The sequence below is a fragment of the Tinamus guttatus genome, unplaced genomic scaffold, assembly GCF_059628265.1.
Source record: "Tinamus guttatus ecotype Peru unplaced genomic scaffold, ASM5962826v1 Tinamus_guttatus_pri_ptg000308l, whole genome shotgun sequence".
Lineage (NCBI taxonomy): Eukaryota > Metazoa > Chordata > Aves > Tinamiformes > Tinamidae > Tinamus > Tinamus guttatus.
In genome coordinates this window covers 2,235,039-2,261,345 of record NW_028288842.1, presented here as the reverse complement: position 1 = coordinate 2,261,345, position 26,307 = coordinate 2,235,039, and the positions used below count along the sequence as shown (strand labels likewise).

The following is a 26,307-nucleotide window of genomic DNA, read 5'->3' as shown; positions in this document are numbered from 1 at the left end:
TTCCGGGAGCTTTCATTCGCAGGAGTTGTCTGCTAAGGTCTTTCTTGACTAGAAATGGTGGCGATTGCCTAGTGTTGCGTCTCTAAAGATGTGCCAGGAGAAAGGTAGCAGTTTTACATGACTCCTTTCTGATGCGCTCTTTCCTTCCTCCATACCATCAGTGGGCCTGGCAAGTTAGCTGAGTTAATGGCTGTAGCCGTCTGTTCATATGACAAAAAATGCAAACCCAAGGAAGGCGAGGACACAGTTCTTAAGAAAACTGCCCACAGAGGGTTGAGCCTGCAGCAAAAGATGATCTTGCATGGCCTCAGTTTCTCTGGATGGAGCATAGGGGATCCCTGTGGGAAGAGCCAGTCCTGTCAAACAGCAGAAGGGCAGACTGAGCTGTATGTGTTTAAGACTGGAAATAAAAAGAGACTGACTGAGAACTTGACGGCTTTGGATATATCTCGGTCACCTGCAGCTCAAGTTCTTCTCCTGTCCTCCCTCGTTATCTGCATGTTCTGTGGTTTTCTTTACCCTCTTCCTTTCTGCTTTTCCATTTTGCCTCCTCTCAGCTCCCCCTCCGCCCTGCACATCCGTTCTTTCTCTTCCTTTGGTTCTCTCAGTCTTCCTTATTTTCTCTAAGGAACAACCTGTTTTGTTGTTGTTGTTATCGAGCCAACAGGATGAGCTGCTTCTAGTGGTGGAAGTTCCCCTGGCCCTGGGGTCAGTGAATCTGGTCCACAGAGGTATCCAGGAGAAACACTTGGTATGTTGACATACTAAGATGAAGTTGTCACGAGGGCAGCTTGGAGCACCGTCTGATTTGACAGTATTTACTTTCTCTGCATTTTTGGTTGCAAAGAAAAACAGTGCATCTAGGGAGTAGATCTGCAAACTCTTCCTTGGACCTAATGCTCTTATAAGAGCATTATTTAAAAAATTGGTAGTGAAGTGGTTAGCCATTATAGAAGAAAACACTTTATTGATCTGAGGTAATTTGGCCATGGCTGTTAAACTTCCAGGTATCATGAAACCAGTCTCCACTTGCTAAGCCAGAATGTTTTGGGGGAGAGAAATGTATTTTTAATCTTAAACATTTTGTGCTAATAGCTGGGTGTCTTCAACTGGACCATATAAATGCTCTCTTATGTTGCACATATATATACAGTCAGTAATACTTGTGGAATGTTCCCATCCTTAGTCTGTTTCAAGGAAATAATCTTAATGCTTGTGCTGACTAGTGAGTTAGATGCTGGAGACTGAGATCCTGCTTGTTCACAGAGCTGCTGTATGACAGTCCTCAGCCAAGCTGCTGCTGAAGGCTGGGCCACATCCATCCTGCTTTCCAGTAGAAGCCCAGTGTTACTTTTTCCTCTAGAAAAAAAAAAGAAAAAAAAAAGAAAAAAAAAAACAATTTTACATGATTTTAACAGGAGGAATATCTGACTGAACTTCTGTCAGTAGATAATAGCAACCCTTAAGTGGTGCCAGTTCCAAGTTCCTAGGTATCTGGATATATTACTTTAGGTGTAACACCATTTCAGCTTGAAGAAAAACATGGTCAGAATGTGTCCTCATGAGAAAATCCAAAAGCAACATTTACTTCAAAATACACAATTAGGTCGTAAGAAACTATTGGATCATGCAGTGAGCTGTCTGGCAACTAAAGAGCACATTCTGGTCAACCTTTGGTTAAGTAGCCAAACTGGTTGGTATACGCAAGTAGATTTACAAGAAGGTTAACTTGAGAAATATATATATATATATATATATATATACATATATGTTTTATCCACGCATGAAAGCCTATAGTTGACTGAAAAGAAAACATGATTTCTCGAGTAGGAATACTGGAATGGTACTCAAGTTCTGGCACAGCGTTTCATGTGGATATAAAAAGTAGCCAGGATTGTAGACACAAGCAGTAACACCTTATTTTTATGATGTAAAAAAATTATCCTCCAAGTTCCCACAATTAACTTGTGCAACTCTGTAAGTGATCCAGATTTCAGCTGCACTTCCAGAGGTTTTCCAGAGAATCTGTTGATTCTTCTGTCAGTCACTACCTCTCCATCTGTTGACAGCAACTTTCTCCTCTATTACCTATGCAAACCAGAGCCTAATAATACTTTTTCAGAACTTCAAAAATGCCATTTTGTGCTACTCTGGCACAGAAATCCACAGAGGATGGTCAGAAAACCAGGAGCCTCAAACATCCAGGAGCACCTGCTGCTTGTTTACTACATTTTGTGCTAAACTGTACCTTGTTTTATACTCTGTTCACCTATATGATCTCCAGTGATTTGCAAGCATGAAATATTTACATTAAAAATCCAATGCATATCACAGGAATAGGAGAGAAAGATGCGTTTTGAAACTCCTCAGAAATAATTACCTGAAGCGGCTAGAAAATCTGACAATGTATAATAACCATGGAGTCTTTCTTCTTGCTTTTTAATGGAGATCGAGTGGGTTGGCTGGATGAGAGCAGTGCTGCACATGTCAAGTAGATATGAAAACGTTAGCTATGTAAAAAAAAGTAGCTGCTGTGTAGGTGGGATTGCCCTGTGCTACTGGGATGTACATGAATTTGTCGTGAAAGCTGGATGGCTTGCGTGTCCTCTTTGAGGTCAGTGAGACTACTTTTGAGGAGTAATAGTATCACTTTCTGCAGTGGAAGGGGTCAACTTCTGGAGCATAATACTCCAGAATTCAATGAAGCAAATATTGCTTCAAACTGAGTGAGTGCTCTAAAGAGTAACAAAATACATCATCCCATCCTCGCTTTCCTACCTCTTCTTTCCCAGTGTGATCCATTATGTAACATTACACATTTCAGCTGGGATGAGGCAGAGAAAATTTGCTAGTATTTCCATATTTTATTAATATTAACCATCTCTGTTTGAAATCATATAATGCTTTTGGGACGTGATGCTCTTAATTTGCTAGGCTTTATATCTAAACTATTGTGCATTGGCCACTGACCTGCTATCAATCAACTCAAATGCCTCAGTGCCCTTTCCATCCATTTGTGTTTTCCCTGTGTGTGCTGAGAATTAGATTTAAAGCAATGTGCCAGTGATTAAACAATTACTCTGTCCTCTCTCTTACATATCAATAATTTGAAAGACAAAAAAGCCAGCTATTCTTTTGTGTGTTTGACTGTGGCCTCTAGCTTTGAATCTAGTATATGATGACAAAGTGGTGTCTGCTTAAAAAAAAATAATTGTAACATATGTGGCCTTTTCAATTCCATTTGGGGACCTCTAACCATCATAAAACAAAGAGAGCAATTTAATGCAGGCTTTGATAATGTCATTTTCAGTCACCTTTTAATTAATAAACATGAAAAGCCTGAAATTGGATAGATCTTCTGAACTAACAATGGCAGCAATGTGAACTCGTTTTCAAAGACAATTTTAAGGATATTTGAGGGTGGGCATTACTGTTTAGGGAAAGGGCTGGGATGACAAGCTCCAATTAGCAGCCACTAAGATACATATTTGTCCTGAGATTGCAGGATGCTGATATTTTGCTGCTCTTCATATAAGCATCTACTTTGTACAGTGTAGTGTCTATGCTGGACAGCAGAGGTTCATTACTCTGAAGCCAAAGAAAGCAGAGGGGAGCTGCTGTGCCTAGCAGCTGGAAGAGGGATTGGCCATGGGCCCGAGACATTCCTGACGTGTGTCTTGCCCTTGGCTCCCCAGAACATACCGAAGGCTACCGCGTCTCCATAGGTTCACGGCAGAGGCAAAGCCCCTGCAGTCTACTGCAGCCTATAGCAGTGTATGTACTAGGCTCCTGGATGCTGTTAAAATAATCATTCTAAGTAAGTGGATAAGAGTCCAGAGGGACTGCGTGTTGTTTATTAGACCACAAGGCTTCTCTTTTATTTCCCGGTGTTTGTGGACTCCACAGCTGCCCAGCTGCTTGAGGAGGCCCTGTCGCTCGGTTTCTCCTTTCCAGGAGCCTGTAAAGGAGGGGAGGTGAAAGCAAGAGAGGAAGGATAGATGGGGCTCTAGAAATGGCTCTGCTTCCCATCTTCCCATCGCTTTTCCATTCTCTCTCTCTCAGACATGGGGACATGCAAGGTGTAATCAGCAACCAGAGCTGGACTCCGGGTTTTTTTGACAAGCATAAAGGTTACTCCAAGTTCTTATTTTGAGCAAACTCACCTCAATGAGTAAAAGCACAATGTGAAAAAAAAAAAAAGTGAAAGGTCTCTACATCAGTTTACCTAATCCTGAAGAGAGGATGTTCAATAGTGTTAACTGGAACATCAAGTGCTGATTACAGTTATCAAGGGAACTTGTGTCTCAGCAACAGCAGTATTGTAGCAAGAAGACTTGTCCTTCTCCTTAAGGGTCCATTTATTACTGGTAATCAATGTCTTGCTGTGTTGCAAAAAAAGATGGTATTTTAAGTTGCGCATATCTGGAAAATATAGACAAAACATTTATTTTTAAAAAGTTTCAAAACTTTATAGGTTCTAAAAATCGGATTTCGCAATGTACGCAACAGAAAATGGATCACAGTCCACCTAAGTGGATCAGCCCAAAGACTGATCTCCACATCTTAATGCTGACTTTGAGCTGCAAGTACCTCAGGAGGAAGGAAAGGTGTCCTCTGCATTGCAACCAGAAGGGGATGATTCCACACAGGACAATGACCTCCTGGGGAATCAGCTGAGAAAGTCCTGAGTGCACGTCTGGAAAATACCTGTTGCCAACCTTCCACCTTTCCAAAACAAATATTTGTGGAATTCAGATCCCTCTGCTGATCGCAGCCATGAAGTCTGCACCCGAGGAAAGTGTCTGCTGCCATGTGTTTACTGTGTGGCATAAATCCGTGCATGTTCCTAAGTCCTAAGTGATTCCCCAGCTTCATGTGGAGTCTAAGCTGTGTGAAGCCCTGTTTGTAATGCGAGCAGAAACAGTCTCTGGTGACTGTGTCTGCCGTGTGATTTCAATGTATAATACCTTCAGATTTCGTTACATTAGCCTAAGGGCCCAGTCCTTCAAGAGATTTGAATTCCTGAATTCCATTGATTTTGGTGAAAGGTAACACCTTCCATAGCATAAGCCAAAATTTCTAACTGACGACAGTGTTGATATTTATAGCACAGGTTTCATCCGAATTGAAAAGTTGTACTCTACCTGGGAAATCCACAGACCCCCCCCCCTTCTGATTCACAGATAGTCTGGAGAGAGAGTTGCTTCTGCCACTAATGAAATAAAGAAGCAAAAATATCTTTACACAAGGAAAGGAAAAGCCTATATCCAAAGGAAAGTAGGGACAATTAAAACCTGCAGCTCTCTGGATTATCCCAGCAGTGTCCCCTCCTGATACTACCTGTGCTCACATGGGTGGATTAGTGAGAACGCGTCCCACGGTCCCACAGTAAGAGTAATCCATTTGCAAGCATCTTTTCTGATCTAAAAAAAAAAAAAGAGCAGTTAATATATATGCAGAAAGGAAAATATTCTTATCTCATTAACAGACTTTCTTTAAGCTTGCTAAGATTAGAATACTTAGTTATTTCAAATTGGTAAAACATGCATTCATTATAAACATGATTATAATGATAACTTTGTAGATAATAATCAATTATTTAAATATGAATTATTTCCCTACATTAGAGCCATGTTTTCAGCTATAATCACCTCGGGTGCTCAATTCCTCCCTCTTTTCATGCACCTCTGGCTGCTTGTGCAGCATTAACCATTTGTTTCCAGAGACAGACAGGGAAAGTGCAAGTCAAGAAAGAAAATTTGCTGTGTTGGAAACTAGCGTGTCTGCTTTGGGCTTTCCTAGGCAGGAAAGGAAGGGAAAAAGAAATCCATTCTAATGCTCACCTTAACCGTCAAACTTTTTCCTTCCGTTTCTATAAAGCGGCTGCAAGAATGCGGCAGGAGCAGTGCTTGTGGACTTAGTAAATCAATAACTGATGCCCAGGCTGTTTGCAAGTACATGCAATCATCCATTTTTAATAGGAATTCTGAGAAGATTAGCACCCTGCGACAAGAGCTTCATTTACACCGTGGCAAGGCTTAGCGGCACAATAAACTCTCCAAGGCTGCATACGCTTCGTAATTCTAGATGACAGTTTAACCAAGTCCTTTGCTTCTCTTCATGGTGGGGCGGAAATCCACCTTGAAACGCCAGATCTCTTGAGCATGTGCAACATGCTAAACATTTGTAAGATAGACTATTCACAACGTTTATGTGCAGCCAGTGGAATTTAATCTCTTTTATTTCTTGCTCCAAGTCTTGTCAGTTGTTTTCCCCATTCTTTAGTAGTCTCTCTGATATGGTTTGCACATATTTAATATATTCCCTCCAAGGATCTCAACACACTTTCAAGAGCTAGTTTTGCCTTGCTATGACTCTGCAGTGTATGTAGAATGTAATAGCTCTCTAATACACCTTTTTTTATAGATGTATAAACTGAAACATTGAGAAGTTAAATGATTTGCTGGTGGTTATGTTTAGAGTCAGTGACAGAAAGGAAAGAATTCATAAAACTGGACTATCAGCATCTTATTTTAACCTCCAGACACACAAGTGCAATTCATCTCACCTAACTTTAGATGTCTTCAGCATAGATGTTATGCTCACGTTAGCTGTCTTGTTCTTCCTCTTTGGGCAATGCAGAGATAGAGGCACCTCGGAGATACAGTTCACCTGATCGTTTGGCAGATATTTGGAATGGGTCAGATGAATTGTATCCTGTGAATCCCATTTCTCTGCGCTGACTGCAAATAGGCCTCGCTCGGATATTAATGGCTATGCGGAAGATGTGTGAAGCTAGGTAAGATAAATCACATCCAAGCTCTCGTTCCCACAAATCTTAATTCTGAGTGCTAAGTGGCTCTTTATCAAGGTTTCAAGAAGAATACTTTGGCAATACGATTAATTAAATACTGAAAGGGAAAAGTTGGCTGCTGCCAGATTTAACCCAGGAAGACAGAAGGGTCTATTATTGTCACAGAGTGCTGAGCTCTGTATGGGGAGAGGGAGAACTTTTGAGCAAATGTTCTTTGTTTCAGCATGATGGGCCAGTGCCCAAATTTAGGCACTGGAAGGTTCATAAAAGTGTCAGCTGGGGTTTTCCAAGACGCCTAAGCACTACTTCTATAAGTAGCCTTGAATACTGTAGAATGAGCTTCTAGTTGCAGTTTAAGGCATTTTTGAGAATCGGTCCTTATGGGGAAAAAAATATCTCCTGATATCATAAGGGAGGATGAGCAAGAGAAATTTATATTTCAGAGTGGGAGTAAAATATACTAGAGAAACTATTCTGCATTGTGGCCTGGTGATTTATATGCTTGTAGGGATTAATAACGTCTTTGCTTCGTAACTGCTTCATAGCACAGCTGTGTCTTTCAGCCTGTACTCCCAGCTTTCCGAGGAGCAGGGACAGTTCTGAATGGAAATCCATGAATGCCGAAGGAGAAATGGTAGAGTGGAGCCGTTCCTGGACAGTAAATCACAAAACAATGGTTAACAGTCTGCAAAGTTTAACGGGGGGGATGCCTGATGTGATGCTGTCAACGCTGTGGCCGTGCTGATGGTTCACAGAAGTGACAGGGACGCATCTCTGGACTTGGCAAGTTCCAGCTTCTTGGGAGCCACTCATAGGAGGCCTTTTAGCAACCTTCTTAGACTGGCATTTGCAGCATTACACATTTGCCGGGAGAGTTGCTGCTGCAGTGCTGCTATTTCAATTTGTTTATCCTAGTTTTAAGAGGGGAAAAAAAAAAGCTAGTCTGACAATTGAAATACCATCCTTACTAAAATTTTTAGCTAAGTTTAACACAGAGTGTGACACAGATGGTTGTAGCTGGAGAAATAGGGTGTTCACACAATTAAGTATATATTCAGAATTTTTATTGACAGTCAAGAAAAAAAGAGAGTTTAAATGTTTTAAGAGTCTTTGTCACTTTGGATTGTTGGACTTTTGAGTTCTTTTCAATGCTTTTGAGACTTATTGCCCATTTTTACAATCACACAGAAATAGTAGAAGCCATCTCAGAGGCTAATTTACGGAAGCTAAAGCAGTAGGAGATGATTTGAAGCAGCAACCATCCACTGAGGAAATGGTGGGCATTTTTACATGATAGTGTTTTCTCTCCCAGTTTGGAAGTGAAGCAGTGAAAGACAGACAGGCAGTTGACCATAACAGAGAGGAAAAAAATGTTCTTCACAGTGTGGGCTCATCCTTTCTAATATTTCTTTCCCAAAGTCAAAGGATGATCATCCATTTCTTTTTGGCCTGTGAAGAAAAGTCCCTTTGCCGTTTTGCTAAATTGTCAGACAGGCCAGACACTGTGGACATGCCATGCTGAGTCTAATGCTTGGGAGATGCTCCCTGTAAATATCTGCAATCTCTTTCTTTACATTTTTTCTTTGTCTTAATATGTTAAAAAAAATAATCTTGATAAGCCCCTGTGACCAGTAATTATCTGCAGTAAGTATATTTCCTTGCTTCCATACTGCTCCAGCCTAACTGCTGCCTCCTGTTTCATAACCTGCAAACTGCCTGGGGCAGGAACTCTGTTTTTCTCTGTGTTTATGTAGCAACGACCATCCACTGGAGGCCTTTAGTCCCTGGCTGACGTTCCTAGGCACTCCTGTTATATTTTAATAATTCTGTTGCGATAATCACATAGGTAGAGAGACATATGCTCATATGCTCAAAGTTTCATCTATTTTTAGAAGGCTCGCAGAACTCGGGGACCATAGAGGCAAAAAGAAGAGGAAAAAAACAACAAAAACAACAACAACAACAACAAAAAGAAAAAGAGCTAACCATGTTTGTGTAAAACATGTGCTGTTCCTGAGCAATGCCAATCTCTTAAAAACATACGTCTACTGTTAGAAGGTTTGGGGCTTTTGTAGAGTGGGGAGAGATCCTATGCTGAGGTCTGAAAACGTTTGTAATGGAATTTGGCTTTAACAGAATACAATGATAGGCGTGTTTTATGTTGCTCTGGGAAAAGAAGGTAAGAATTTCATTATGAATATCTTTGTAAATAGAGCATTAATCATCATGATGGATATAACGTCTAAAACATGGCATAGCTGGCAAGCACATTCCTTAAGTGAATCTAACCTGAACTTAATAAAGAAATGCCAAACTAACTGCAAAACGCTATTCTGCCAAGATTCAGGCCCCAGTCAATCATCCTGCCAGGTGACAGTGTTTCTAATGCTAAGACAATATATCATTTACAATCTCAGTCGCTACCAGCTCAGCAGAATTAGGCTGTTTGCAGAACAAACCCCAGGAAAGTACTGCCAGCAGCACAGAAGTTAGGCTGCTTCAAGGAAGACCTTGAACTACAGCCCACCCAGAAAGGAGAGCAGGAAGAAGGGATGTCCCCCCAAAGGGGACACAGTGGCAGCTCTGCTCCGTTTGCCTGGTTGGTGTCGAAGAAGGGAAAACACAGTTCCATGCAGATACCCTTTCCCTGTGGCCGATGGCAGTGCCACTGGGTACGCAGCGAGTTTGAATGTCCTCAGAGCACGACAACATCTCATGCAAAGCTGAGAGAGATGAGAAGGCTCTTGCCTGCTTGGCGGCTTGCTGAAAGAAGAGGTAGAGATGGTAGCTTTTGTGTGTCAATTAAGCTCAGATCACTCCTTCTGTTCCCCAAACTGCCTCAGAAAATTACTCTTCTCACATACTTCCCATGAAAGAAAATGTGTAGAGTTGCTTGCAGATATCTTTTCTGTCCTAAACAGAGAGAATTGCATTTACGTGTGTTTCCTCTCAACGTATTTGAAAATGTGCCTGGGGATTCCTGACAGTTAAAAAAAATATGAATTTTAAAGCAAGTTATTGTGCATGTAGTTATCTTAAGTGAAATTTTCTCTAAAGTGTGTGTTTGGGCTTTGGAATTGCCCACATGGCCCAGAATGTAAACGCAGAGTTGCAAATAGATGTGCACAAGTGAGGAAGTGTGTATTATGTCCCGTGACGTTGGAGCCTTCAGCGGGGAGGTAAATTCTGTTTTCTTTTGGTCCTTTGCCTCTGTGCTTAAATCGATGCCCAAGCTGGGCTATGGCTTTGAATTCTGGACAGATTTCTAGGGTAGGTACTAGGGGTTGGCTGCATCAGCACCATAGGGCAGGTTTTGAACGGCACATAGGAAGGCCAGTGCAGGAGGTGCCTCTGAGAGGCAGTGGCTCCTACGGAGATGCTAATTCCCTGGGAACCCAGAGCCCCCGGCTCACACGGAGGCAAGATCCTGCCAATCAGCTGATTGGCAGCGTGTTGCCTCCTTGAGAGGCAGCGTCTGTTGGCTCCTGCAAAGTTCCTGCCAGCATTCTTAAACTCTAATTTGGGAAAGAAAATTGCAATCTGGCACATCCCCGTTGGAAGGTTGCCGACCCCTGCGCCACGCTGTAGGATCGTCAGCCCCCGAGGGTGGATGTAGGCAGCCTGCTTTGTTTTGTGCATCGGGAGCAGCCGTCTGAACGCGCAAGGCTGTCTTCTGGCTCCACGGCCCCCCTGAAGACCGCGAAGGCGATGGAGTTGTCCACGTGTTGACAGTGAACAAATTGTCTCTTCCCATTGTTGCCGCATGAGCCACTAGGTAACCAGATTGATTTTATGATCCCTTACTGAGTGTTCAGGACTGGTGCTTGAAAAAGACATCTTTTATCTGTCAGCCAGTAAATCTCACATTGAGTTGCAAACATACTGGAGAGCTAGGATTCAGCAAGACCGTTTTTATGAATAGAAACATTTTCAGAATAGGCACTCTCCTGAACACAGTTGTTTTACAGGAATTAAGGAAGTCCTTATGGTGCATAGATAAGCCAACTCGGGATAAAATAAGAACCAGTCTACACTTTGAACTGCTGTTTGAACAGAACCTTTTTAAAGCACTTGGGAAAGTTCTGAGTGTTGTTGGTCTTTTTTATTCTTTCCTCTACTTTTCTTTCTTATCAGGCTTAATTGGAAGCAAATGGTATGCAGTACTAGATGAGAGGCCTTTTTTTCAGCGTTATTGACATGGACTACAAGAAATTTGTTACCAAACTTTTTTTTTTTCTTTCTTGATTTATCCACGTTATTCAATATTTTGGTTATTTGACATTAATAGAAAGCAAAGTCCTCGACTGACCTACATCCAACTGCCACACCAAACAGTATACCAGGTGCAGTGGCCCCCACTGTTGCCTCCTCTCTTTAGAAGAGCCATAAATCCAAAAGAATACAGACTAAGTAGGAGAAAACATTGAATTTTCCTCAAGTGAATGTTCACCATGCTTCCAGGTCATCCAGTAAGTATTATTCCATCCCTTCTACCATCTCTGCCTTCTTAGTAACAGGAGATTTATGACAGGGCTCCAGGGGAAGTTGCAGGATATGGCCCCCCTGAGATCCACCTGTATTCTGAACTTGTATCTTGGTGTCTACACATCTTTGCCATCTATTCAGAGAAGTTAATAAAATGTTAGCAGAGATTTAAAGAAAATTGAGTTCTTCAATGAGAGAAACTGTGGATGTTGAGACAAGCTTTTTACCATACGGAAAACTCTGGATCTGTATTCTGTTTTTTTAATGATTCTGCACTCTTACACAGTGTTCTGTGTCTTGAAAGTGCTCTAAAAACTGTATCTGGCTGATTCTCCTGGAAACCCCACAAAATAAATACTAACATTTTTTAAGAGATTGGATGCTAGTGCTGAACCCAATAGGGCACAACTTAAAGATCTCAAAAAAGCTAGATCAGCACTAGCATTATAGATTTGGGGATTCCCTCCCATAGCTTCCTGTTCAAACTTTTAGGCAGTTCAGCATTGTCTTAATTACGATTTCTAAATCAAGAGCTTAGATGTATTTTCTGGTGATATATGTTGAAATCAAAAAAGGGTTAATTTTATAGCTGAAATTGCTCAGAAATTGCTAAGTAAATGTCTTTAGAGCGTTCATTTAAGAGTGCCCTGGTAATACAGTAATACTAGCTCTTACTGTAGTGCTTCTATCTTATGTTGTCTTGGATGAGTGTGTTGTTTAACTGTACTGAGAGAATCACATGACAAGTTCTGAATATATTTTAGTTCAGTTTGACAGTAATACTTATCGAAAGTTAACTGTTGCCACACCTTGAACATTTGAATGGCATTGGGAAGATATTAAATCTCTAGAAAATAGGTATTTTTGCAAAAGATATCATTTTAAGAAACTGCCAAATATCAAGTTGAAAGTCGTGAGTTTACTTGCATTTCCAGCCGTTTTCCAGTCTGAGAGCTTTATTCTAAGCACATGCATTTTCTTTACATCAGGAATATTTTGTTCTCTTTAATTGGGACTGCACTTAGGCTCAGATCTGCAAGTATTTAAAAGTGGAATAGTGACAGAGCTCAAGTGCCTAAATGAAATCTTGTGATTCCAAGAACCTCTTCTCAGCTTCTGTCTACCCTGATTGTGCCTAAACTTCACAGTTGCGTGAGCCTTTTCTTTTTTTTTTAAAAAAAAAAAAAAAAAAAAAAAAAAAAAAACTTAAAGCACATCCAGAAGTGCTGCTGTGCTGCTGGCTTGGTGGCAATGCACAGTACAGCATCTGTCTCTCCCAGAAATGGCTCAGGAAGCACAAAGAAAATGCTGTTCTCTGTAGGTTAGCCTCTCCTCTCTGATGGGGGTTCATTTCCCACATCTTAGGAGAGTGGCCCAAACACCAGGAAGCAGGAGAATGTGGGACTGGCAGAGATTTGTTACTCTCTTAATGAAATGGTTCGTATTGCCAGAAAGAATAAAAGATTAATTTGTTTGCAGAAAGTGATTCCTCTCCTAGCTTAAAGAGTTAGGTAATGAGATAATTCCAGTATTTTATCCATGACCATTTAACATAAAATGAAGAAAAAAGCCATGGAAAAGCATCTGGAATCCCAGAAATTGTCTTTTTGTTTGGGCAGCTTTCGTAGCATGTGTTAACAGGTCGTCATCATGCCGCTTCCTTTCCAACTACAGTAAGTTTTCTGCATCTTGTGGCATCTTCTAAGGTAGGACATGAGATCTTCTGCGTTGGACTAGGTTATTGAGCAGGTTTGTTCATCGGCATTGCTGTGTTATGGATGGGTTCTGTTGCAGGGCCTCTAGCCAGGGCACTGCAGGGGCCAGGGGATCCCTGGGGTTTGGGGGAGTCAGTAAGTGAGACCTGCTGCTTAGCAGCTCTGCTGGATGAAAACGGTTCATTTCTTCCTGCTTTACATTCTCTGTATGGTCTAACGATAGGTTTGCTTTCACATCCTTTGAGATTAGTCTTTATTTCAGACAATGCTTTCAACACTAAAAGGGTCATAAAAATAGACAGTTCCTGAAGAGCTTAAAAAGAAAAACTGCTAGTCTTCCATCCTGCTCCCTCCCCCAAATTATTTGATAATGGAATGGGAAGCTTTCCCATAATCTTTTGCTTGATTTTTGCTAATGTGAACCTGTCAAAGATCATGGCATTTCTTTGCTGTGTGATGTGGAGCCAGCTGGAGCCACAATCCACCCACATTTTCCATCATCTTTGTATTCTGATAGCAGCTTCTGCAAAGCAGAAATGAGAAAGAACCTGTTGTTCCTTTCTTGGGGTCACACTGGGGCAGTTCCTTGTTGGCTAAATTGTTGTCAGATCTGAGTAAATGACACCAAAATTAGTGAATTTTCTGACTGTAACCCACACCCTATTCCAATGACAGTTTGAGAGGAAAGTACTTCAAGAAATGACACTTCCACTTACTGCCCAAGAGTAATACTTCCAAGGATGAATTTGGAGCCCTACTCCTTTGGCTTGAAAATGCCAAGATTTGGGGCTATCAAAACACCATCCTTTGTCCTCAGCCTTACTCGTACAGGAAGGAGAAATGGCAGTTTTATATGAGCACGTGGATTGCCCTCCCAGAGAACAGGAATAACTTTATTCATTTGTGCTGTAGTCTTCCTACATCTCGAGCGTCTTCGAGAGTGGGCAGCCAGGGCAGATGAGAGCCACTCAGCTCTTTGCTTTCGAACCCTGATGTCTATGTAGCTGGAGAAAACACTCTCTCCCACTTAGTTTTCCAGTTTCCTGTTTCCAGACTATCTCTTTTGGTCTGTGCTGCATCTGTTTTAAGCATTAATGTTTTGCATGTAACATCTCTCAAGTCTAATCCATTGCTATGGACCCACCTAGTGACGGCTTTATAGATTCTTTATATTCATAAAGACACTTCACACTTATCTCTTCAGGATTTTTGTTTGTTTTGTGTTTTTTGATGTGTGAAATGGATCACAGTAGCCAAACCATGCACTTCCTGTGAATATTTCTTTCATTCAGCTCTAGGGATTTAAATACTCAGAAGAAAATGAAACTTACGCAGTTATATGTGAATAAAGGTTTAAGTACATACAGTCACATCGTTAGGGAGCTGACCTAAAATATTTTAGACATATTTTACTTCACCAGAAATAGATTTACTTGCTGCCCACATGTGAAGAAACTCTTACTCACTGCTATGGGATTGGAAATGGTCAATATTATTTTCAAGTTGAGAGTGGTATGAGAAGACCTGTTTTTTTTTTTTCTGATAAAGATCTTCTATATCATAACTGACTGATTGAACATCATAAGTTTGAAAGCTTCTCTAGAGATGCAAACAGTAAAGAACTGTGCAACATACTATGGGTTTTAGTGATAATCTACTGCCTCATTGCTTTGTGCAGTGAGATTTTTGGTAATATGGTGTAATATGGTGTAATATCCTGATAAGCATATATGATGAGCATATTATTTTTGTGTGGCCCATGTAGGTGGGTGTGATCCTGCTTTCTGTGGTTTCCTGTTTTTCATTGACCTCTGAATCCAGATAGACCACCACGTTGTTCCTAGTAGGTTTGCTGGCGGTAGTCCTCCTCATGTGAGATAATCTCTGCGTTTATTAATTGAATATTCATATATGAAGGCCTAGAATAGTACACAGATTTTATTTGTAGTAACCCTTAAAAATACAATATTCAGAAACTTTTGTTATATAGCCTGTATTTTAGGGATAGGTTATATTACAGATTCTGTATGGATGCTAGAGATAAAGGCAAGGACATGGTTTATATTAACCACTAATGAAAGTAGTTCTCCTAGCAAGTATTAAGTAACCAATTCTTTGAAAGTTTTAACACAAGCAAATGCTTCATAAGGTTTATAAGATGTATGTATTTTTAAAAAGAAAAAAATCCTTCTGTTTTGTCTACTGTTGAAATGTCTCCATCATTTCATGTGCTTTCATGCAAGCTTTTGCAGTAGTCACACAAAGCTCTACAGTCAGATTCATAAGCACTAGCCATTAGATTATTACTAGAAAATACTGTGTTCCTACTTACATGGGCTAGTCCAACCAAGAACAGAGACAACCAAAAGCCTTACAGGGTGGCTTAATCTCTCAAAATCCTCGGTGCAATTTCCTGACACAGGAAGCTATGGTTTGCTCTTAGCTGTCGAGAGCTGATGCTGTATCATACCTCATTGAAAAAGGGAGGCTCTGGTTTTATTGGCTGCCTCCACGTAGATCGATGTGTGATGTAAGGTTGCTAACCCCTGAGGGATTAACAAGTCTAGGGGATAGATTTGGTTCCATGCGGTTGGAAACTTGGTTTGCATGGCCAAGTAGGCAGTATAGGAGGAGGACGTGTGCTCTAGGATAGGTGTGCCTTAAAAACACAGTATCTCATGCTCATTGCTAGCTAGAAATAGCAGAGAACCCTATCCCAAACAACAGCGTCCCTCCTTGGGAAGGGGTTGGTCTGCTGAAAATACAGAGTAAATTCAGATGTTTTCTAAAATACTGACTGTATCAAGTTTGTAAACCACCTTTTATTTTCTCCTCTCTCAGTATTGTAATATAGAATAAGTGTTAAGGAGAATAAGGGTTTTGCTTAGAAACCAAATTATTTATTTGACATACTCTGTCACAGAAGACTGAAAAGGAAGATCTAACCTATAAACATCAACTGATGGTGAGCAAAGATTAGGCTGAAAACTTAATATTCAGTCGTTCTTTTAACATTGGCTTCCAACCTGCAAGGCTGGAGAAGGCAATTTTTCTGCTTCTCTTTAATGCAACAGTAGAATTGATGCTCAGAATTAGTCTAATGAATTTTATTTCCCTACTTGATAAATTGTTTGAAATAATAATAAAAAATATAATTAGGGGACATATGGATGAATATTGTGATACTGCTGCTAGCAATCAACATTTTTTTTTGTAAAGAAAAATGATATCTAATGGTAATTCCTTGAACTTGTCAGCAAACTGTAGAAGACATCCATTAGATATTATTTATTTGGCCTTTTAAGAAAGCTTTTGATGAAGATCTTCAAAAGGGACTATTAGAAAAGTAGTTATGGGGTAGGAGCACTTTCAAAAATTAGATCGTGACCAAGGGACAGAAGACAAAACCGGAAGTGTATGCTCAATGTTCAGTGTATGAACACATTACAGAAGGGGCATCCACAGTCTGAACGTCACAGCTGGTGTTTCATGAATATCGAAATGAACCGAAAATGGAGGTGAACAACAGTGACACAGGAACATTTGCAGCTGACGTGGAGTCATTAAGTTAGGGCTGGAGAAGATTGTGGAGGCCTCCACAGGGGCTTCTGGCAGGTAGGAGGGCAGTCAGGGTGCTTGTGCGGCAAGTGCGATGTTGACAGATGCTAAGTATTGCACACTGGGCAGAAAAAAATGACATGATGATGCTCACTGTTGTAACTAGAATCACTTGGGATTGAAAAGGAAGAAGGTTTTTGTTTCTTTATGGAATACTCAATCAAAGTAGATGGAATGATTCAAATACAAGATTTAATTGTTGAAAATGGAATAATAAATAATGCTGAGAATACGAGAGTGATATATGTCAGCAGCAAACCCTTTCCTGTAACACAAAGTTCTGTGTGGGTTATGCTAAAAGACGTACATAGCAGAAATAGAAAAAAGATCAAGGAGGCAGTGCACAACTTCACTTTAAAGAGACTTCTATATGAAGAAAAAGCTAAGGGACTGTTTAGAGAAAAGATGAGTAATAAAAACAAGCTTACAAAACAATGTGTAGCATGAGAAAGGAAGATCCATTATTCCTTTTTACTTCTTCAGCTATTACACAAGCTAGTCATTCAGTCAAGTGGGAAGGTAACAAATACAAAAGACAGAATAGGAAACATGCTCATACAACTTACAATTGACTTTTGTACCATTTTCCAAACTCCATGTCTGAGGGGAAAAAAAAAAAAAAAAAGATTTTGGAGTCAGCCCTGAAAAAACCTTCATTCTCACCCAGTCTTTGGGGACTCTGTCTCTGACAGGTAGGACTCTAAGTGGCTGCAGGCTCTGTCCATGCGAGCTGGCCTGCGAAGCCCTGAACTGCAGCTGGGGGCCAGGGCAGCTGCACCAACCAGCTGCCATCATCAAGCCACGGCGCTGGGGTAACACGAGGACATGCCCCATCTCGGTTGTTGTGCTTGTCCATTTCACTTTTGTGTATTTATTAATTTATATCTTCTAAATTTTGCTTTACTTTATAGTTGAGGCCACTTGTATTAAGTGGAGTATTCCTCAGAGTCAAAGCTGGCTACCAGAAGACACAGGCTAGGAATAAACTTGCCTCTCTTGTTATAGGTTGTTTGCACAGTCTGAATCCCTGCCGTTGGAGACATCCAAGGCATTATGTAAGGGAGAACTTTTTCCTTGCTGAACCACTCTGTAGCATCCGCGTTTGAGACAGCGTTTCTCTTAAATTGTGTGTTTTTGTTAATTTTAAGTTAATTTTTATTACACAATGCACATTTTTTTCATGCAGGTAAACCCCAAATCCTGGTAATGTCATGGGCATTCAGTTAGTAACCAGTGTGTGATGGCCCACAGATCATGTACATTTGTGACCTTCCTAGAGAGAGTAGTCATGAAGCTCTGCGTAGTTACTCTTGTGCCAAGGGACTGTCCTGACCATACACACCAGGTTAATTTCACAGCAGTATTGGAACCCCTCTGAGAAATGTATGAGAAGTTCAAAAATGACAAGTTACCAGAAAAAAAAAATAGGTGCTCCCATCTCCTTTTATTTTTCCAAGCAATTTGCAGTCCTGGAGACACCTGCTGCCATTTTTCTTGATAGCTCAGAATTCATTAGAAAACAAGCTTCACCTGTGACATTCTCACATGTGAGATCTTTGCCCAGATTTTGAACATTTCTCTCAAGAAAGGGCAGTGGCTATATGCAAATACCAGGCAAGATGGTTGCCAGCATTGATTGTGGGAGGTCAAATGCTAAAAAGGTATGTAAGAATTTGATTGTGTTTCTTGAAAAGGTGTCAAAAGAGTATCTCTGATATCTGATGCAGTGGCATTCAGTGTTTCTGTATTTTGACATTTTTCTGCATATGCTTGAGGTTGTTAGCATGCAGAAATTACCTAATTTATTTTATTTTATTTATTGGACAGAGGTCAGGTCCTTTGGAAATTATGGATTGTGTTCTCAGTGAATCAAAATATTTAGGTTGCTTGTGAGGTTTGGGCCTTGGCACAGTGTCACTAGTTATTTCTATGCAGCTTTGAAATAATGACAAAGGGAAAATGCATCAACAAAAGAGAGAAATTAAACTTTTTAAAACAAAACAAAAGCCACATCAGAAATAGAAACTGTTATTTAAGGGGAAAAGCGGGTGACCAAATGTGCAGTCTGGATTCAGTACAATGTTATATGGCATGAGAAGAGACACTCAGCTTTGGAGCTTCTCCAGACAGAAGAAAATTTATGACATAATTTTTCTCTGATAAACATTCCTGAGAAACAAGGTTGTGTTTTAATCTTAGTGAACGTTTGCTTCGATCTGGTGGGGCTTTGTGTCAGCCATAGTTTTTTATATTTCCTTTCCGATTCCTTTATATACTAAGTATACTGTTAAAGATCCGCCCTGCTCACAAGCTAGTTGGCAATGGAAGGTGTCCCTGGACTGCGTACGTGCAGGCTGCTCGCCTCTTGATATTCTGAATACCAAAATGTTTTTTAAGTCCTTCTCTTACAGAGATGCATATCCTGTCATGAGGATCGTTGTTTAATTTTACAATTTGATCTTGCCAGTGATAGGTATAGCAAGTTAAGTATCAGTACAGTGCTTTTAATACACACACACAATTGATGATAAAGACAACCCAGTGTCTGTTATATCTATAATACAGGCAAATTTCATGTGTGGTACAGTGGAAAGGGAATATATTTACCAATTTTTGTGAAGTTTAAAAATTGACACCTCAGTCTTTCCATATTTTTTGAAACATGTATATTCAATATAGTATTTAAAGGAATTCTTATGATTATAGAGAGTAAAAAGGAATAAAACAAGTAAGTAGTTTATAGAATGTATGAATTTTGCCTTTTCAGGATTCACCTATTTACAATTCTGTTCTGAATTGTAGACTAGTTTGGATAGAGGGTGTTTCTTACCAAAGACTTGATTCTTCACTGCTCTTCAAGTTCAAAGTAAGAAAATGTTAATATTGTTTGGAAGTATTTTATAGTCTTTTTTTTTTTTTCGAGTCTGAGCATTTAAAATGAAGAGCAATCATGAATTGAGATCTATGTGTTTGTATCATGCCCACTGCAGAAGAGCTCAGGCTGAAGGTGGCTGCCAGCCCTACAGAGAAGTGTCATAAATTTTCATAACAACACAAAAAGACAACTGCTCCTACTGTAGAAAGGCAGATAGGAGATGTACAGCTGTGGGCCTGGAAAATGTTGATTGCAAACAGCAGAGCAAAGCTCAGGATCACAAAAGGAAATCTGGAATACCTTCACAATATGTGTACAAGTAGGTGCCAGGGATTATTCCAAAACACCTTAAATTGATTGACTGATAAAAAACAACTACCACAATGGAAGCAAATCTCTTTCAAATCAGCTGTCCTTGGTGCACAGGTTAGTAATACTATAATATAGGGGGAAGAACAGTCAGATTATAAATACAGCACCAAAATATGACAGCTCTAACACTATTCAGTGGCTAAAAGAAAGGGACTGGACAATTCCTGGGAAAGGAACAAGAGCACAGTGATTAAAACCTGCAAGAATTCTGTCGAGGGACACTCAGACAAGTACCTTGGATTAGGCAGGACAATCTCTGTTAGTTTCAGTGCACTTTCAGTCATGCTTTACAGTGATCATCATCTATAAATAGATCAAAGGTGTATTAGTAGGATACTAAGGCTCAAAAGCTTGTGTTTGGCTATAAAGCTTTGGCTGCCTCTTCAGTGGAGGCTTGGGGTCTACCAACTCCTCCTCCGCACGTACAAGGGGAAAAGGGAGTAATTTGTAGGGTTTTGTAGAGTAATTGGCAGAGTTGCTTATCTGTATGAGCCGAGTTAAGTTGCTTGCAGGCAGATATTTACGTTTTCCTGCCGGTCATTAGAAATGACTCCTAAAAGGAGCCTCCCTGTTGGCCTCGTCACCTGTGAGGCTGAAGACTCTGTGGGCACTATTGGTGAACAGGCCCAGCCCTTGGAAAGTCATCGTCCCGCTCAGGTTGGAGGCGGAATAAGGACATGACTCTAGGTAAACTGTTTGCTCTCCTGGTAAGACAGTACATTTTCTGTGGCAAAGAAGACACGCTCAGAAAATAGCGGAGAAAAAATGTATATTTAGAGCAACAGGTTCCTATAGTAGTAATATTTTATGTAGAAAACCTTAATGAGAAATTGCAGGTTTGAAATGTGGTCTGTTTCTTAAACTGTTTCAAGCACAGCTTCTATTTCATGAACCTACCCATCTATTCTTTATGATTTTTGTGAACAATTCTGGTTTCTTTTTGTTGTTGTTGTTTGTTTTTCCCCTCCTCAATTTGCTTTTGTACAGATCAGACAGGCAGTGGAAGGACCTTGCTAACTAACACACAGTACAGAGAAATAATAAAACAGACTGCAAAATAAAGTTCCTTTATTTTGATAAAGGAGCAAGTAAAAATATCAGCAATTTATCCCTGATTTCTCTCATTTTAACAATTAGAATTTTGTTTTCTTTTGCTACAAGAGAGCATACAAAATTTAATTTTGTGTGTGTTTATAGATGTATTTTTTTCTAAAAATAACTTGTAGTTTAATTCATACATATGTTAAATCTGAGGTTCTTTTGCCCTGGTGGATGTGGAGTGGCCAGAACAGAAGTGCACTGGCTTGATTTTAGAAAATGATTATGATATTTATTGCAAGGTTTAGTGACCCTTAGGGAAGATTGAATTCAAGTTTTAGCTGAAGGTTCAGATTTCGCCTTTAGAGTAGTGTCAATTCCCTTTTACAGGGAGGGTTGCAGATGATAGGCCAGTGCTGAAATGTCACACAAATAGCTGCTAAATTAGGGCTTCCCATTTGCAAATGAGATGGTTTTATTTTTCCTTGAAGAAATTCAGTAAATCGAAAAACCTCTAAATAGCACAGGAATTTCAGTTCTCCAGACTGCCTTCTCCTTCTCAAATTTTGCTCTGCTATATTCAGCACTCAGTTGTGCCAACACCAAACATGCCTGATGTGGCAAATTTTTTTCAAGCATAAATTAGTTATATTTCTAAGAGTTAACTTCTCCTCTTGACACATGTACTTAATTCCCATTAATGGAAATGGAGTTAGGCATGCACACTGAAAGGAAAAATCTGTTCCCAAGCATATGATCCAAATTGCATTGTAGCTAAACATTTCCATACTCTGAAGTAAGCACTCATTATCTGCAAGATACTCTTCATAGTAAATGCACCAACTCTGCTCCATTCTCCCTGCATTCTTTCTCAACCTGTTCCAAAACACCCATTCTTAGAAACTCTACAGATCCTTTTTAATGCTGTAGTTGTTTTGGATGCCTGCCTTACAAAGAAAGGGTGTTCAGAAGTTTGCAGATTTTTCTGTGAGAAATTTCCAGTAAATCATTCTGTGGAACATCTTACATTTCCTTGGACTTTGTAGGTCTCTATTATTAAACTTCGCACTGGAAACAACAAAATACAAGAAGCTCCTTCCCTCCCCACCATCACTTCCTTCACTTACTGTATTGTAACAACTGCCAAAGGCAGTAGGGTGAAATATTATTATTTGATGACCTCAATAACTTTTTTTTTGTTTCAAGTTTTCTTTCTGACAATATACTTGTATAAAAACCTATGGATTAGATACGTCTAGTAGTTCAGAGTTATGGTATATCTAACTTGAGCGGGGTGGTTAATTGATTTCTTTTGCTTCACCTCTTGAACTGGAAAACTACAATAGCGACAAAAATTCAGCCAAGTTTAAAAATTCATGTAGGAGTTTATAATTTATTTCTCTCATGTAAATGAAGGTCAGAGATTTTTGTTTAATTCAACACAAATTGTCTTGTTTTACCTGGACCTTTTTGTGTAGGGCACATTTAAAGGAAGCAAAGCAAGAAAAATGGAGATGCACTTGACTGCCATGCGGGAGACGGAGACTTAATTTTCTCATCAGTTGAAGATATTTGAATTTATATATCCAGAACTTTGAATTTGAAAGACAATTGGGCATAGATCTCCTGCACTGCAAGCAAATTTTCTGGCTACTGACCTACCCAGTAAAAAGGGGCATTAGGAATAATGGGTAGAAGCTGAAATGCAGGAAGTTCCATCTCCATATGAGGAAGAACTTCGTTACTGTGAGGGTGACGGAGCCCTGGAACAGGCTGCCCAGAGAGGTTGTGGAGTCTCCTTCTCTGGAGATCTTCCAAACCCGCCTGGATGCCACCCTGTGCCACGTGCTCCAGGTGTCCCTGCTGGAGCAGGAGCAGTTGGACTGGATGATCTCCAGAGGTCCCTTCCAACCTCAACCACTCTGGGATTCTGTGACTTGCAATTACCAGAGAAAAGTTTCAAAATAGGATAGAGCTTTGTGTGTTAAAATCTGGGTAGTTGTATGTTACATACACATTCTTATTTCTCATTCAATATTCATTTATTTGAATTCCTTAGTTTTTCCACTTTCTCATAAGATGGCAACCTTTGTTATGTGTCCTTGCCTTGTCTAAAAAGCAAGCCTTTAAAGTTACGGCAATATGATTTATAGGAAGGTTTCAGAGATTCTCGAAACCATTTGTTCTGCTTTCTCTTTTCTCCCTCTTGCAACTGCAGTTCAGCATACTTACCAGAACATAATTTTATAGATAGAAATACAATGGTAACAGTTTCTTTTTTTTCTTCTCTCTCCTTTTGGACCCAACTCGGTTTCCTCCTACGGAGCTGGGGGAGGGAGTTCAGCAGTTGCAGAAATCATAAGATTAAAGAAATGAGGAAGAAGGTAGCTGAGGAGAAAGCATAATATGGGGCAAGGGTAAGTGTTATCAACTGAGGTGAGGAGTTTTTTTTTTTTTTTTTAAAAAAAAAGAAAAAAAAGAAAAAGGGGGGTTCAGGTCAGAAGCATTCAGAGGAACTGCCTCTGCTTCCTTCCATTTCCTCTCTCCTCAGCTCTTCCTCAGTTATCTTTCAGATTTCTCCCCTGCACATTTCTTTACTTTTTTTTTCTCCACTGTTATTATTTTGTATGTTTTCTAGTGCAGCCAAAGCTCTATTCCATATTTCCTGATATTGATGGTGATTGTTCATGCTTATGATGGTAGTAGCCAGCCAAGAAAGAACCCCATTGTGTCACTGCGTGACACAGGCTCCGAGGAGGACGTTGTTGTTGCCCTGAAGATCTTGTGGCTCGCGTAGGAATGGACAGAGGAAGGGATAAATATGTGTGAACAGTGCATGGAAGGGCAATAGGAAGAAACAGGACAGTTGCAGGGTAAAGGTGAGATGGGGGGGCGCAGAGGAAAAAGATTTTTGAGGTTAGGGAGCTGAATGGCGCTAACACAAAGGAAGATATGAGAGTCCTACTACGCCAAAATTTGTTGACAGCTCTTTGAATAGAAGGTCATCTTCACTTTTCCCCTAGCTGGGGCTACATCCTAGCTTCTCTTTGCAGACCTCTGCCAAGGCGTTACGTGAGCAGGCAGGCGAAGTTAGGTGGAAAGTGGCAGAGAGGAAGAGCACACCAAGTGCTGAGGGGCAATGGTGCATCTAAGGGAAAGCGAAAGCCCAAGAAAGAGGCTTCACAAATGCTGAAGACTATGAATACATTTCTGAAGTGCATTTTAACCAAACATTTAGATGTCAAAACGATGCCTTTATAGAGTAGGGAGGGATGGGGGGAGACAGCTGAAATGCGTTGTTGGACACAGGGGAAATGTGTGTTTCAGCAGTGTAAGGACTCTAGCCAACTGCAGGGCGCATGAGATCTTTGTTTTTCATCCTTTTAGTGCAGTGGCCTAACTGTGTCAGCGTGGGCAACCTACTTAACCTGTCTGCATCTTAGTTTCTGTATTTGAGGCCAAATTCTCCCACTAAGTAGCCTCCTACTCCACAGAGATTTGCTGATTTGAATGGAGCCCCTGTGGAGTGAGGTACTTTTCAATACAAATAAAGTTTTGGAATAGGCCCTAATTATATTTATTACCTGCAGAGGAGTAATGTGAGACTCAACATGGTTTGAGACCCTCAGCTGAAAGAAAGTATCTGGATTTGTCCTTTTTAATCATCTGCTGCCTTTTCAATATCTACTTCATAACTACCCAGAAAGAGCTAGCTACTGAACAGAAAAATAATAATAATGAGAAATCCTTGTATATATTAACTAGGTTTGTCAGTGTGCTGTGAATGAACCTCTGTGGCAAATAGGACATGCTGAGGGCTACTGAAGGAAAAGGGGTTTACCCTGCCCCACAGTGCGGAGCCAGTAGGTCTACCCCACGCCAGGCACTCGCACGTCCTGTATGAGTCCCCTCCGAGCGCCAGGATGAGGCCGGCTGCGGAGACCGAATCTTCATAGATCTGCTTTTACAGCCCATAACGAAGGTGCCTTCGCGAACTTAGCTGCAGCGTTTCCTTTCGTGAGCGCTGGAGCGCCCTGTTGGGACAACAAGCGCAACCTGCCAGCGGCTTCGCTGCTCCCGATGAAAACGGTCGACCCGAAGCTCTAGCTGATAGTGCCCTTATGCCATGTGGGGCTGACGGCCCTGCTGTGAGCCTGATGTTTTATGCTGAGAGTAAATGGAAACAAATTAAATAGCATAGATGTTTGATATTAATGAAAATAGTAAGTTCTTCTTTTGGGATTTTTTTTTAAGACAACAGGCATGAAAATGTTGAGCATTTTACGGGCATCTTTCCGTGCGCGGGCACTTGTGCGTATTTCAAAAAGTAAACCCGCTTTCCCCGTGTGGGGAAGGGGTGGGCAGTGGACCTAATCAGGCTGCGGTGGGGTCAAAACCTCGTGGTTTTTTAAAGGCCCTTAATGTTATCCAGCTGCAAATTAAGGAGGAAAAAAAAAAAGAAAAAAAAGCAAGAGAATGGAATTAGGGTTGGGGAACTGGAAAGAATGGAGTATAGATACACGCTTGTGTGTGGGTGTGCGTGCATGTGTGTGCTAAAGAACAGGCACACTCTTAGTTTTTCTCTTTTTTTCTTCTCAAATGTTCCTCTTCTACTTTTTCCCCGGCCGCGCGCTCCGCGCCGCTGTGGGCGCCCCCCGCGCGGGCACGGCCGGCGCGTGGCCGCGGGGTCTCCCCGCGCGCAGCCCCCTGCCCCGCAGCCCCCTGCCCCGCAGCCCGTGTCCGCCCGCGCCCGCCCGGCCCTCCGCGCCCGCGGCCGCCCCCGCGCTCGGCGGCGGGGCGGGCTCGGCGCCGTCGCCTTTTGTGCGGCCGGAGCAGCGGCCCCGCCGCGCGTGTGCGTGGAGGGGCGTCCACGCCGACCCCCCCACTCGTGTTGGTCCTCCCCCCCACCCGTGTCGCTCGTGCGTGTGCTCTGTCACCGTGTGTCAGCCCTGCCCGCCCTGCCCGGGGTAGGGGGGACCAAGGGGGCAGCCCCCTGCCCGCCTCGTTACCCCGGGCGGGAAGGGGCCGCGGCGGAGCGGGGAGCTGGATGATAATGGTGGTGATAATAATAATTAATAAAAATAGAGAGCCCTGGAAAGACAAAGTGAAAGTTTTATTTTTGTTGTTGTGTGCGTGCGTGTGTGCGCTTTGGCATGTGCGCACCTCTTCCCTTCCCACCGCGGGGCTGCTTGCTTGGTGGAGCTGCCTTTTTTTTTTTTTTTTTTTTTTTTTTTTTTTTTTTTGAGCCGAGGAAACTTTGTATGTGCTTTATTCATTTTTTTCCCTTTATTTTATTATTAATTTTTTTTTTTAGTTGTGGTTGCCAGGACGGTTCGCAGCACTTTGTGGCAAGCCAGCAGTGAGAGCGACAGAGTGAGTGACAAGTTGTT

At 41.2% G+C, this 26,307-nt stretch overlaps 1 protein-coding gene across 3 annotated transcripts in view; it reads left to right on the top strand.

Moving 5' to 3' along the window:
* Positions 1–26,307, top strand: part of SOX5 (SRY-box transcription factor 5) — a 599,951-nt gene that overhangs the window by 296,829 nt on the left and 276,815 nt on the right. The gene's annotated exons all lie outside the window — the stretch shown is intronic.